The following is a 7,415-nucleotide window of genomic DNA, read 5'->3' as shown; positions in this document are numbered from 1 at the left end:
AACAGTAATGACAAACCCAGCCTGCCTCTCTCCTCCTTCCACACTGAGTGCAAACCACAGTCACTGGGTCCTGATTGTGACAGTGGGGCCCAGTTTGCACTGCAGGATCCAGAGATGGCATCAGTGAAGCTGGAAGACTGCAGTCAAACACTGGAGCTGAATGTCAACATTAAAGATGAAGAAGAAGAGGAGGAGAAGATTGGGAAATGTGTTAATCATGGTAAGAGCTGGTTCTAACTAACTAAGTTTGTTGTTCATTCCAACTTCCCACTGTGTATGAAAAGTTGCAGTAGAACTGTTTCATGATGAACTGTTTCAATGAGACGGTAGGTTATTTTTATGCTACTGAGACGTGCATGGTTTAACACCAGTATTGCCAGCATTTGTTTTATTAACTGGGCTATCTGGAGTGATCAGAGAGTAGACTAAAGAAGTGAAGTAGACAAACTGCCAGTGTTTTAACGTTCTATGAAATGAGTCTGTGTAGTTACTAACTCTTGTGATAGTGAGTGGAGGATGATATGAAATTAGTCTGTGTAGTTACTAACCTTTGATAGTAAGTGGAGGATGACATCCCCTTTTTAGCTTTCATCTCTTACCCACTTTTAGAATAGTTATATTCCCCTGTATTGTTACAAGCCTACTGATATAAATACATACGTCACATATGTCACCCGGTACAGACAGAAGAGGACTGGCCACCCATTGAGCCTGCTTCCTCTCATTCTTCTTCCAAAGTTCCTGCTTTCTAGGAGTTTATCCTGGCTACTGTGCTTCTACATCTTGCATTGCTTGCTCTTTTGGGATTTCGGGTTGGTTTCTGTAAAGGACTTTGTTACAACTTATGTAAAAAGAGCTCATAAATACATTTGATTGACATGTATATCACACCAATTGACTGGTTGTTCTGATATTGTTCACACAGGAGACCATGTTGAGACATTCTCTACATCCAGAGAGCATCAGCAGGAAGATCACAGAGCAAAGATGTCTCACCACTGCCCACATTGTGAGGAGATTTTCCCAATTCTATCAAAGCTAAAAATACACCTAAAAATACACACAGGAGAGAAGCCTTACTCATGTTCTGAATGTGGAAAATGCTTCAAAACATCAACTGAACTAAAAGTTCATCAGAGAACACACACAGGAGAGAAGCCTTACTCCTGCTCTGAATGTGGAAAATGCTTCAAAACATCAACTGAACTAAAAGTTCATCAGAGAACACACACAGGAGAGAAGCCTTACTCCTGCTCTGAATGTGGAAAATGCTTCAAAAGATCAACTGCACTAAAAATTCATCTGACAAAACACACAGGAGAGAAGCCTTACTCCTGCTCTGACTGTGGAAAGAGATTCTCTCACCTGGGAAACTTAAAACAACATGAACGTATACACAAAGGAGAGAAGCCTTACTCCTGCTCTGACTGTGGAAAGAGATTCTCTTACCTGGGATACTTAAAACAACATGAACGTATACACAAAGGAGAGAAGCCTTACTCCTGCTCTGACTGTGGAAAGAGATTCTCTTACCTGGGATACTTAAAACAACATGAACGTATACACAAAGGAGAGAAGCCTTACTCCTGCTCTGACTGTGGAAAGAGTTTCTCTCGACCGTGCACCTTAAAAAGACATGAACGTATACACACAGAGAAGCCTTACTCCTGCTCTGAATGTGGAAAATGCTTCAAAAGATCAACTGCACTAAAAATTCATCAGACAAAACACACAGGAGAGAAGCCTTACTCCTGCTCTGAATGTGCAAAATGCTTCAAAACATCAACATCACAAAAAATTCATCAGAGAACACACACAGGAGAGAAGCCTTACTCCTGCTCTGAATGTGCAAAATGCTTCAAAACATCAAAATCACTAAAAATTCACCAGAGAACACACACAGGAGAGAAGCCTTACTCCTGCTCTGACTGTGGAAATAGGTTCTCTCTAATGGGTACCTTAAAACAACATGAACGTATACACACAGGAGAGAAGCCTTACTCCTGCTCTGAATGTGGAAAATGCTTCAAAACATCAACATCACTAAAACGTCACCAGAGAACACACACAGGAGAGAAGCCTTACTCCTGCTCTGACTGTGGAAAATGCTTCAAAACATCAACATCACTAAAAATTCATCAGAGAACACACACAGGAGAGAAGCCTTACTCCTGTTCTGAATGTGGAAAATGCTTCAAAACATCAACATCACAAAAAATTCATCAGAGAACACACACAGGAGAGAAGCCTTACTCCTGCTCTGAATGTGGGGCGAGTTTCTCTTCACTGGTCCACTTAAAAAAACATGAACATATACACAAAGGAGAGAAGCCTTACTCCTGCTCTGAATGTGGGGCGAGTTTCTCTTCACTGGTCCACTTAAAAAAACATGAACGTATACACACAGAGAAGCCTTACTCCTGCTCTGAATGTGGAAAATGCTTCAAAAGATCAACTGCGCTAAAAATTCATCAGAGAACACACACAGGAGAGAAGCCTTACTCCTGCTCTGAATGTGCAAAATGCTTCAAAGCATCAACATCACTAAAAATTCATCAGAGAACACACACAGGAGAGAAGCCTTACTCCTGCTCTGACTGTGGAAAGAGATTCTCTTACCTGGGATACTTAAAACAACATGAACGTATACACAAAGGAGAGAAGCCTTACTCCTGCTCTGACTGTGGAAAGAGTTTCTCTCGACCGTGCACCTTAAAAAGACATGAACGTATACACACAGAGAAGCCTTACTCCTGCTCTGAATGTGGAAAATGCTTCAAAAGATCAACTGCACTAAAAATTCATCAGACAAAACACACAGGAGAGAAGCCTTACTCCTGCTCTGAATGTGAAAAATGCTTCAAAACATCAACATCACTAAAAATTCATCTGAGAACACACACAGGAGAGAAGCCTTACTCCTGCTCTGAATGTGGAAAAAGCTTCAAAAGATCAACATCACTAAAACGTCACCAGAGAACACACACAGGAGAGAAGCCTTACTCCTGCTCTGACTGTGGAAATAGGTTCTCTCTAATGGGTACCTTAAAACAACATGAACGTATACACACAGGAGAGAAGCCTTACTCATGTTCTGAATGTGGAAAATGCTTCAAAACATAAACATCACTAAAAATTCATCAGAGAACACACACAGGAGAGAAGCCTTACTACTGCTCTGAATGTGGGGCGAGTTTCTCTACACTGGGCCACTTAAAAAAACATGGACATATACACAAACGAGAGAAGCCTTACCCCTGCTCTGACTGTGGAAAGAGATTCTCTCACCTGGGATACTTAATAAGCCATGAATGTATACACAAAAGAAAGAAGCCTTACTCCTTTTCTGACTGTGGGGCAAGATTCTCTCGTCCGGACACCTTAAAATGACCTGAACATGTACACACAGGAGAGAAGCGTTACTCCTGCTCTGTGTTTCTCTTGAATGTGCCATTTCAAAAGACACCAAGGGAAACATGAGTGGAGCCTTACCACTGATCTGACTGTAGGAAATGTTAAAACACCAGCTGAGCTTAAAGGTCATTAGAGAAAAGACAAAGGAGAGAAGCCTTACTTCTGCTCTCAATGTGGCAAGAGTTTTTCCCAATTGGGAAAACACACCAACGGCTACACACTTGAGAGAAGCCTTATCACTGCACTGACTGTGGGAAGAGATTCTACAGATTGGGCCAATTAAAAAGACACCAATGTACACATAAAGGAGAGAAACCTCATCAGTTTTCTCAGACCAGCTAAGAATAGACACTCCACTTAATTATCATGTCATTAAATAATTGGCAACGTTGAATTGGATCAAATGAAGAAAGTGTAGAACACTATTGTAATCCTATAGTTTCTCACTGTGAGAGAACAATGCAGAGGAAAGGGAGTGTTATAGAATGTTAGCCTCTCTTTACTGATCAGTGTGCACCTTGTCAGTTTTGTTGTGTTTTGTTAGCTTCTACTGTAAAGATATTGAGATTACCTTGAATTTGCTTTTAGGGTTGAATATCCTCTGTGAGACATCTCACAATGGAGTCTGATGGGTGACTGGGTGGTACTGCTTCCCTCTGCAGGTTTCTGTGGGAATGAGCTAGTAGACACAACACACTGATTTTGCAAAACATTAAGGACACCTGCTCTTTTCATGACATAGATTGACCAGGTGAACCCAGGTGAAAACTATAATCCTTAATGATATACAGTGGGGCAAAAAAAGTATTTAGTCAGCCACCAATTGTGCAAGTTCTCCCACTTAAAAATATGAGAGAGGCCTGTAATGTTCATCATAGGTACACTTCAACTATGACAGACAAAATTAAAGAAAAAAAATCCAGAAAATCACATTGTAGGATTTTTTTGGGGAATTTATTTGCAGATTATGGTGGAAAATAAGTATTTGGTCACCTCCTACAAACAAACAAGATTTCTGGCTCTCACAGACCTGTAACTTCTTCTTTAAGAGGCTCCTCTGTCTTCCACTCGTTACCTGTATTAATGGCACCTGTTTGAACTTGTTATCAGTATAAAAGACACCTGTCCACAACCTCAAACAGTCACACTCCAAACTCCACTATGGCCAGGACCAAAGAGCTGTCAAAGGACACCAGAAACAAAATTGTAGACCTGCACCAGGCTGTGAAGACAATCTGCAATAGGTTAAGCAGCTTGGTTTGAAGAAATCAACTGGGAGCAATTATTAGGAAATGGAAGACATACAAGACCACTGATAATCTCCCTCGATCTGGGGCTCCATGCAAGATCTCACCCCGTGGGGTAAAAATGATCACAAGAACGGTGAGCAAAAATCCCAGAACCACACGGGGGGACCTAGTGAATGACCTGCAGAGAGCTGGGACCAAAGTAACAAAGCCTACCATCAGCAAGGGCATTGAAGATTAAACGTGGCTGGGTCTTTCAGCATGACAATGATCCCAAACACACCGCCCGGGCAACGAAAGAGTGGCTTCGTAAGAAGCATTTCGAGGTCCCGGAGTGGCCTAGCCAGTCTCCAGATCTCAACCCCATAGAAAATCTTTGGAGGGAGTTGAAAGTCTGTGTTGCCCAGCAACAGCCTCAAAACATCACTGCTCTAGAGGAGATCTGCATGGAGGAATGGGCCAAAATACCAGCAACAGTGTGTGAAAACCTCGTGAAGACTTACAGAAAACATTTGACCTCTGTCATTGCCAACAAAGGGTATATAACAAAGTATTGAGATAAACTTTTGTTATTGACCAAATACTTATTTTCCACCATAATATGCAAATAAATTCATAAAAAATCCTACAATGTGATTTTCTGGTTTTTAAAAAATCATTTTGTCTATCATAGTTTAAGTGTACCTATGATGAACATTACAGGCCTCTCATCTTTTTAAGTGGGAGAACTTGCACAATTGGTGGCTGACTAAATACTTTTTTGCCCCACTGTAGTTGTTGTTGTTGTATTTATTTTGGATCCCCATTAGCTTTCAGTAGAAAACAAGATACTGCAGTTGCAGTGGGCTAAGGAATGAAAACACTGGAGAATTTTAAAAACATTGCCTGGTCTGATGAATCCCTGTTCCTGCTGTTTCACGCTGATGGGAGGAAACCACGAGTACAACATTGCAGGCTGGTGGTGGTGGTATGATGGTGTGTTTTCATGCCACATATTGGGCCCCTTGATAAAAGTGGAGCAACGTTTGTGTAAAAATCATTGCCAATCAGGTGCATCCCTTCATGGTGGCCAGGAATGATTCCAAGAACATGACAGGGAATTCAGCTTACTGCAGTGGCCTGCTGAGTCACCAGATCTCAATCCAATTGTGCATCTGTGGGAGGACATGGGAGGAAACCACGAGTACAACATTGCAGGCTGGTGGTGGTGGTATGATGGTGTGTTTTCATGCCACATATTGGGCCCCTTGATAAAAGTGGAGCAACGTTTGTGTAAAAATCATTGCCAATCAGGTGCATCCCTTCATGGTGGCCAGGAATGATTCCAAGAACATGACAGGGAATTCAGCTTACTGCAGTGGCCTGCTGAGTCACCAGATCTCAATCCAATTGTGCATCTGTGGGAGGACATGGAAGGAGCTATTCAGAGTAGATCCACTCCCAGCCAACTTGACACAATTGTGGGAAGCATTGGAGTCAACATGGGCCAGCATCCCTGTGGAACGTTCTCAACACCTTGGAGAGTCCATACCCCGACTATTGAGGCTGTTCTGAGGACAAACGGAGGTATAACTCAATATTAGGAAGCCATTCCTAATGTTTTGTGTATATCAGATAAAGATGTTGTGGTGATAAGTTTTCAGCATTAGTTTGGGTGGATTCTTTTATATTACTAAACAACTTTTGTTTAATGATAAACAGGCTATGAATCGAATACTTGTGTTTTTATTAATTTGTCTTTTAATACTAGATTCATTATTTTAGTCATTGATGATGAATGTATTTGAATAACTGTATTGAATATAATTGATCTGGTGGCAGGTAGCCTAGCGGTTAAGAGTGTTGGGCCAGTAACTGAAAGGTTGCTGGTTTGAATCCTGAGCCGACTAGGTGAAAAATCTGTCATTGTGCCCTTGAGCAAGTCAATTAACTCTTATTTGTCCTGTAAGTCTCTCTGGATAAAAACATCTGCTAAATGACAAGAATGCAATGAAAAATGTTTGTACATGAATTCATGCTGGGCAGCCACTTTTTTCTGATGTGTATAATTAAATGAAATAAACCTTTTAGTTAAATATTGTATTTTGTCGTGGTAATTTCCTGTATTACTAAATGATGAGTTTACAAACCACACACAGGTCAGAGTTATATTTTAAACATCTTTAATTATATGAGCTTCACCATAGCCCTTTGACTCTCAGATCAATTCAGTGTCTATAAATGAATTCTCTTAGAGTGCTTACAAAAGAATACTTAGTATCTTTTATAGCCAAGATACACCCCTCTCATCTCACATGGCGAACCACAGATCTCAGGAACTTCACAAAGACCTTTTACTTGAAAGAGGATTATCCCATAGCCAGATAGCATTAGCTATAAATTATCGTTCAGTTTGGTGTCTTGGATGAGGTTCTACTTCTCGTTCTTGGTACTTCATATTACCAAAACATTACCTCATCCAATGGCATATATCAATTGTCTACTTTAGATGCTCCCATCTCAAATACACCCCACCCATGGACAAGCTCCCTGAGGGGAGTGAGCCTCTAGGTCATATACTATCTCAAAATTCAGACATTGTGGAGCCCTTCACATGGTTTCACAGATAAATTCATGATGAAGACAATGTTCAAACCTGAATTCTCCCTTTCGGATATTCTGCCTATTACCAGACATGTAAAAGACAAGCCTGACATCTCCCCTCTCTGGGCCCCAAGTGACTTTTCCCTAGAGGAGATAGGAAAATGCAACTGC

General features: G+C 41.1%; 1 long non-coding RNA gene across 2 annotated transcripts; it reads left to right on the top strand.

Moving 5' to 3' along the window:
• Positions 1-172: 172 nt before the first annotated feature.
• On the top strand, positions 173-6,740 carry LOC116367799 (uncharacterized). Of its 2 annotated transcripts, XR_004208447.1 has the most exons (3): positions 173-220; positions 926-1,009; positions 5,498-6,740. It is a non-coding gene; the product is annotated as an uncharacterized LOC116367799 (long non-coding RNA). The 2 variants fall into 2 exon arrangements; XR_004208448.1 differs by lacking the exon at positions 926-1,009 and having other exon boundaries at positions 181-220.
• The last annotated feature ends 675 nt before the right edge of the window (positions 6,741-7,415 follow it).

The sequence above is a fragment of the Oncorhynchus kisutch genome, unplaced genomic scaffold (genome assembly GCF_002021735.2).
Source record: "Oncorhynchus kisutch isolate 150728-3 unplaced genomic scaffold, Okis_V2 scaffold1755, whole genome shotgun sequence".
Lineage (NCBI taxonomy): Eukaryota > Metazoa > Chordata > Actinopteri > Salmoniformes > Salmonidae > Oncorhynchus > Oncorhynchus kisutch.
This window is presented reverse-complemented; position numbering and strand designations above follow the sequence as displayed.